This window comes from Mandrillus leucophaeus, unplaced genomic scaffold (assembly GCF_000951045.1).
Source record: "Mandrillus leucophaeus isolate KB7577 unplaced genomic scaffold, Mleu.le_1.0 Scaffold170, whole genome shotgun sequence".
In the NCBI taxonomy this organism is placed as follows: Eukaryota; Metazoa; Chordata; class Mammalia; order Primates; family Cercopithecidae; genus Mandrillus; species Mandrillus leucophaeus.
Genome location: NW_012101699.1, coordinates 1,603,002 through 1,610,343, shown reverse-complemented (window position 1 = coordinate 1,610,343; position 7,342 = coordinate 1,603,002). Strand labels below are relative to the sequence as shown.

General features: G+C 44.5%; 1 pseudogene; it reads right to left on the bottom strand.

The window, feature by feature from the left end:
- Nucleotides 1-797: 797 nt before the first annotated feature.
- The window catches only part of LOC105537307, an 11,568-nt pseudogene continuing 5,023 nt past the window's right edge, over nt 798-7,342 (bottom strand).

Sequence of the window (7,342 nt, the reverse complement as noted above, 5' to 3'; positions counted from 1 at the left end):
GCGGGCGGATCACGAGGTCAGGAGATGGAGACCATCCTGGCTAACATGGTGAAACCCCGTCTCTACTAAAAATACAAAAAATTAGCCAGGCGCGGTGGCAGGCACCTGTAGTCCCAGCTACTCGGGAGGCTGAGGCAAGAGAATGGCGGGAACCCGGGAGGCAGAGCTTGCAGGGAGCCAAGATCGCACCACTCACACTAGCCTGGGTGACAGAGCGAGACTCCGTCTCAAAAAAACAAAACAAAACAAAAAAAAAACCACCAAGTTTTCCTTTCAGGGTCCGCTTTTTCTTTGTATTTTAAACTTAGGATAGCATTTCTAGTATCATTTTTTAAACCACCAAAGCTAGTTTTCGGAATCTCCTATATCGTTTCTAATCATTTATTCATTATTTCACAGTGTAATTTGCGAGTTTCTTGGGCTAAGAATATGGCTCTAAAGGACTGATGATATCAATAATTCGGGAGTACAGAATATTACCATTCTCGATTCGGTTATCCTCTTCACACCCTAATTTCCACATGGATATTAATAGCACTATTTGAAGTAGAGGAAAAATGAATTTAGTGAGTAGTATTCCTTCAGAATTCTGTGGCAAGCCTAAAAAAATCACATTTACAAAAACAGAGTTAACCGTTACCCTCTTAATTTGTGTCAATACCTTCCTGTAATGGTCTGAATTCACATGCTTTGAAAAGTGATCAATTTACCAAAACAATTATGATTTTCCTGGCCGGGCGCGATGGCCACACCTGTGATCCCAGCACTTTGGGAGGCCGAGGCAGACAGAACACAAGGTCAGGAGATGGAGACCATCCTGGCTAACATGGTGAAACCCTGTCTCTACCAAAAATACAAAAAATTAGCTGGGCATGGTGGTGAGCACCTGTGGTCCCAGCTACTCGGGAGGCTGAGGCAGGAGAATGGCATGAACCCGGGAGGCAGAGCTTGCAGTAAGCCGAGACTGGGCCACTGCACTCCAGCCTGGGCCACAGAGCGAGACTGTCTCAAAAATATACATATATATACATATGATTTTCCTGCACTCATATGAAATATTTTAACACACCATTTTATGTGTGTGCGCTCATATATGTACACATACACACTAAGCAACAAGCCAGAATTCTTTTTTTTTTTTTTGAGACGGAGTCTCACTCCATCACCCAGTCTGGAGCCCAGTTGCACGAATCTCTGCTCACGGCAAACTCTGCCGCCTGTGTTCACGCAATTTTCCTGCCTCAGCCTCCTGAGTAGCTGGGATTACAGGCACATGGCCCCACACCTGGTTAATTGTTTTGCTTTTTTCTGTTGAGATGGAGTCTCACTTTTGTCGCCTAGGCTGGAGTGCAATGGCGTAATCTGAGCTCACTGCAACCTCCACCTTCCAGGTTCATCAGGTTCAAATGCTTTTCCCGCCTCAGCCTCCCGAGAAGCTTGGATTACAGATCCCCACCACCACGCCCAGCTAGTTTTTTTATATTTTTAGTGTAGCAGGAGGAGCCGCAGACAAAACTCCTCAGACACCGGATTAAAGAAGGAAGAGGTTTTTTATTCGGCCGGGAGCGTCGGCAGACTCACGTCTTAGGAGCCGAGCTCCCCGAGAAAGAAATACTTGGCCTTTTTAAAGGCTTACAACTTTAAGGGGTCCACGTGAAAGGGCCGTGGTAAATCTAGCAAGCATGGGAAACGTGACTGGGGGCTACATGCATCAGCTAACAGAACAGAAAGTTTTGCAATGCTTTTTTCATACAGTGTCTGGCATTTACAGATAACACAAGTAATTTAGGTCAGGGTTTGATGTTATTATTATTACTTTGTTTAATTCCTAGGGCTGGGTGGTGGTGCCAAGGTTGTCTGGCTATTTATCTTTTGTTTCTTTCTCTCTTTCCTCCTGTCTTGTGAACTAGGCAAGGTGGGGGGCGGAGGGCGGCAGGAGTAGTAATGGTCTCCTTCCTTATTCCCCCCTTTGAGAATTTTTACTAATTAGTGGGAGTTCTCACTTTTATTTTTATTTTCTGAGTCTCTTTGCAAGACACAGCAATAGTGTTTTATGTAATACACTTGTGCTGAAGTTTTCTGAGGAACCATGGTAGCTACAAAACCTTTTCTCATTTGAAGGAACAAGTGTAATACACAGGGGAGCAGCAAGCCACTTTCTATTACCAGTAATATACTTAGAATGAGGGTTTTAAATTTTTATAGCTGCAAAGTGTTTTCTAAATGAAGACCTAGGATCAAACCTGTGTTAAACCTGTACAGGCACGTGTATCATCTTTGTCATGTTCTAAGCAGGTTAGTTTTGTCACTGGGTCTGAAAAGCTTTTTCTTAGCGAGTAACACAGTATTTTTTAATAACAGAAGTTTTTAAGAGCCAGATGCTTGAACTTGGGGCATCTGTTTGGGGAAAAAGTTAAAATAAAGTTATCTTGAGGCATTAACTCTTTTGCTTCTCAAGGCCATTGGTCTCTTACGTTAGCCTTTTTATAAACATAACATGAAGAAATATCCAGGCTGCCAGCAATGTTTACAGCCAACTGACTAAATAGGCTTTTTCTGTTTTTGCTAAAGGAAGAGGTTCTGGTAACTTCTGGTTTATGTTTAAAGAACGACCGTAAGACTCGGAATTGTTGCTGGGCTGGACGGGTCTGGGTTTCCTAAGTAGTATGTGTACAGGGGGGACACCTCATATAGGTGTTTTCTTCTAGCATGGTTATGGGGGGTAACAACAACAAAACGACGTACAGCAAGGACAAAAGAGGTCCTTACCTGGGAAAAAGGTTGAATATAGCAGCAGAACAATAGGGAAACAGTTAGTATTGCAGGAAAACTATTAAGATTTTTAACTACATTTACTTGCTTGACGAGTCCTCAAGCTTCAGCCGTGCGCAGACTGGTCAGCTGCCGGTGTGTGACTAGAGCAGGACTAGAGCTTCAGCCGTGCGTAGACTGGTCAGCCTCCAGAGTGACCAGAGCAAGGCTGTTGTCCTCAGCAGCAGCTTGGTCTCATCTCAGGATCAGCCGGGTTGGATGATCTGTGTCCTGCTGGCTGGTCCACTTGTCCTGAGCTGCCGGTGTTAGCTGACTGTGGTGGATCCAAGACACAACACCTGCAACTTTAACAGCAGTGCGAGTGGACAAGGTTACAGTATAGAGCCCATCCTATGTGGGTCCTAGAAAAACTAGATTTTACTTTAAACAGAGTCACTAGATTTAAAGGGGTGCCAGGCTTATAGGCATTTTTATTTATTTAATTATGAACACTTGGTATGGCTATTTTTAAAACCTGCATTTACTTTTTTAAGGTTAATTTCTTTAGTTTCTGGAGGTCACCTTTAATTTGACCTATGATTTGGGGGTGGCCGACCGAGCAAAATCTTACAGGGCAAATACCTAGTTTGTTTGGTGGGGGTGCACCTGACTTGGAGGAGGACCATAGGCAAAAACCTAATTTTATCGTAAACGAGCAAACAAGCACTAGCACGTACCGATAGTCTCCAGCACGGGGCACTTCTGTAAAGTCTATAGGGAAGTTTTCACAAGGTATGGCTCTTTTTACTAAGTTTCTTAGGAGAGGAGTTCTTCTCCTCCCGCCCCCCACCCTTTGTAACTCTATTTAGTGGCTTAGCCTTCGGTGAGAAATTGGAATCCAGATACGGCAGAATCTTGCTGCTTTTAACTTCTAATGTGACCATGGGCTCCTGGGAGCCTAATGAGAAGGTGCCAGGTCTGCCCTAGTCTTTACATTCTTCAGCTCCTGTCAGCCTGAACTGATCAGTATTTGGTTCCTCCAAGGTGTGGCAGCCCGTGGCCGATGGCCTCTTTGTCTTGCTGTCTTGGCCATTTCCTTTATTGCCTTTTGAACATTTACCCTTCTAGTGTCCTTTTTTTTTGGCATCTCACACATTAATTTTTCTCTAACCTTGTCCGGCTCTTGAATCCTTGCCTAACTTGACTTCTCTTATATTTACATTCACGTCCATGTCCTCTTACATTGCTAATTTTTTTTTTACACTTACTTTTAGTCTTTCTTTTTCTTTTGTTCTTTTCCAGTTTTGTTTCTTGGTCACAGTTAACATACACCTTGGTGGCCACTTTAGTAGACTAGGTGGTATTCATGCCTGCAGTTTCTGCTTGATGTTACCCTGGGCTTGCTTTACAAATGAAGTATTCACTCTATACTGATTTCCAGCAGCCTCAGGGTTAAACGGGGTGTGAAGCCAGGATGCTTTATAGAGTCTCTTATAAAACTGACCTAGGCTTTTGTCAGCTCCTTGAAGCATTTTTGAAATCTTTTTTTCTATTACTTGCTTTTTTTCTACCAACTCTTAGCCTCTGCAGAAGTGCTTCTCAGTACCTCTGCAAACGCTGAAACTGAGTTGCATTCTCTGGGTGGTTTTTTTCCCTTTTTTCTAGAGTTTAACAGGCTCTTTTCTTTATATAATTCTTTATACACTTGGAGGGTTAAATAGGCATTATACCGAGAGTCAGTGTAAATGTTTAGTCTTACCTTCACTGAGTTCTAAGGCCCGAATTAAAGCAATGAGCTCAGCTTAACGACAGTGTCCAGGGTTACCACTGCATACTCTGCACATCTCTCTCCTTGTGGGTTGATGAAGCTGTTCCCGTCCACGTATAGCTCCTAGTCTACTGATGCCCAAGGCTGGTCCCGGAGGTCAGGTCTGCTGGAGTAAACTGGAGTCCAACACTTCTACACAGTCATGCTCCACAGGGCTCTGGCTGCTGGGAGCAAGGCGGCGGGTTCAGGGCGTTTCCAGTTTAGTAGATCAGTAGTTGAAAAGGGCTGGTAGATGAAAGTCTGTTGCCCCCGCCCTCCCCGGTTGTGGGCCTGGTCATTGTAATAGACAGGTCCTCGCGTCTCCCTGAGAGGCATTTGCAGAGCTCCAGCAAGACCAGATCTGAGACGGCCACTTGACTATCTTGACTTCCTTCCCTGGCCTATCAAGACCTGGGGTGTGTTAGCTCCTGAATCCCGTTTCTGAGGGGGCTGTTGGCCTCGGTAAAGTGGGGTAGGCTGGGACATGTGGAGAAAGAATTTCTATGATCTCTGGCGGCTCCTGCAAAACTGACTTCTCCTGCTGTTTCTGGGACTCCCTTTTTAACTCTGTGTCTGCTGGCAAAGCTGCTCTACTTTTACTTTTGGCTTTTTTGCAATAAGCTGTTAAACAGGGCTAAATTTCTGCTGGTTTTGTCTATATTATATTTAACCATGAGTCAATATAAAGGAATTTGATCTAGGTACACTGGCTGTCCTCCGACCTCTGTCACCACCTTAAAAACATGGCCAGTTGTTCCCCGTCTATAGTTCCTTCGGTGGGCCGTCCAACACCAACAGAGGGCAATTCTAATTTACACAGAGATCTTAACCTCTAGGGGGTTAACTTGACTCTATAATCTCCTGCAAAACCTTTTTTAAGGTTCTGTAACATGCATTTTAATAGAGTAAGTTTTGATGACTTGATTTTATTTTTTTGAAATTTTTCTTTTTGAAATGTTTTAACACAGTTCCTAGCAGAGTGGGCTTACTTTGTGTCTGACCTATTTTTTTCTCGAGACAAAACAACATTTACACTACAAGAAGGAAAGAGTAAAAGGTCACTCACTCATCTAAGTTACACTAAATTAAAATCAAATCTAAAACCAAAGTGTTGTTAAAAGCACACCTGTTCGTCAAGCAATTTAAGCCAAGTCAAAATCAGAACCAAAACGAAAGTGCCAATAAAGGCATGTCTGTTTATCAAGTAATTCAAGTCAAAATTAAAACCAAAGTATCAAGCAATTAATTCAAGTCAAGTCAAAAACAAAAACCAAAGTATCAAGCAATTAATTCAAGTCAAGTCAAAAACAAAAACCAAAGTGCCGGTACAGGCACGCCATGGGTGATCAGGCCACGCTTCCACTCAAATGGAGTGGGCGAGTTCCAAAGACCAGTCTTAGCAAAGTTTCAGATGTCCGGACTTAAAGTGCCAGTTCCTTCCCAGTGTTCAGCCACTGCCTTGAATCTCCACAGGGGCCTGCTGTGCACTGCTCTGAGGAGGCATTCCACCGGGGCAAATGCCTACCCGGGAGCGCTCTCTGGATCCGCATCGCTCAAGCTGGCCAGAGTCCCCCGCAGGGGTGCTCTACAGGGCAGGCATAAACTGCCTAAGGGGCTGCCTAAGGGGCTGCCTCGCGACCATCCCTTAATCACCTCGCTTCCTGGTCAGGGAACCAAGAAATGTAGCACGACAAGCCACAGACAAAACTCCTCAGACACCGGATTAAAGAAGGAAGAGGTTTTTTATTCGGCCAGGAGCGTCGGCAGACTCGCATCTTAAGAGCCAAGCTCCCCGAGAAAGAAATACTTGGCCTTTTTAAAGGCTTACAACTCTAAGGGGTCCACGTGAAAGGGTCGTGATAAATCGAGCAAGCATGGGAAACGTGACTGGGGGCTACATGCATCAGCTAACAGAACAGAAAGTTTTACAATGCTTTTTTCATACAGTGTCTGGAATTTACAGATAACACAAGTAGTTTAGGCCAGGGGTTGATGTTATTATTTTGTTTAACTCCTAGGGCCGGGTGGCGGTGCCAAGGTTGTCTGGCTATTTATCTTTCTTTTGTTTCTTTCTCTCCTTCCTCCTGTCTTGTGAACTAGGCAACGTGCGGGGGAGGAGAGCAGCAGGAGTAGTAGTGGTCTCCTTCCTTATTAGTAGAGACAGGGTTTCACAATGCTGGCCAGGCGGGTCTCAAACTCCTGACCTCAGGTGATCTTCCCGTCTTGGCCCCCCCAAAGTGTTGGGATTACTGGCATGAGCCACTGCGCCTGGACATTTTTTTGTATTTTTAGTAGAGATGGGGTTTCACCATGTTGGTCAGACTGGTCTCAAACTCCTGACCTCGTGATCTGCTCACCTCAGCCTCCCAAAGTGCTGGGATTACAGGTGTGAGCCATCACGACCGGCCGAGCTGCTCCCACCTTTTATCTATTGTGAACACCACCGCTATCAACAGGGGTGGGCGAGTGTCTCTTTATTTCCTTGCTTTCAATTTTGGGGGGATATATACCCAGAAGTGGAATTGCTAGAGCGGTATAATTTCTCGAGGAACTGCCATACTGTTTCCTAGATGGGTGGCACTGTTTTACATTCCACCAACAGTGCACAACGGTTTCCAGTTTCTCCACATCCTCACCGACATTTGTTATTTTCTGGGTTTTCTTTGATACTAGTCAATGTAGCAGGAGTGAAATGGTATCTTGTTGTCATTTCCATCTCCCTAATGATTAGTGATGCTGAGTGTGGAGAAATGTCTATTTAAGTCCTTTGCTCATTTTTTTTTT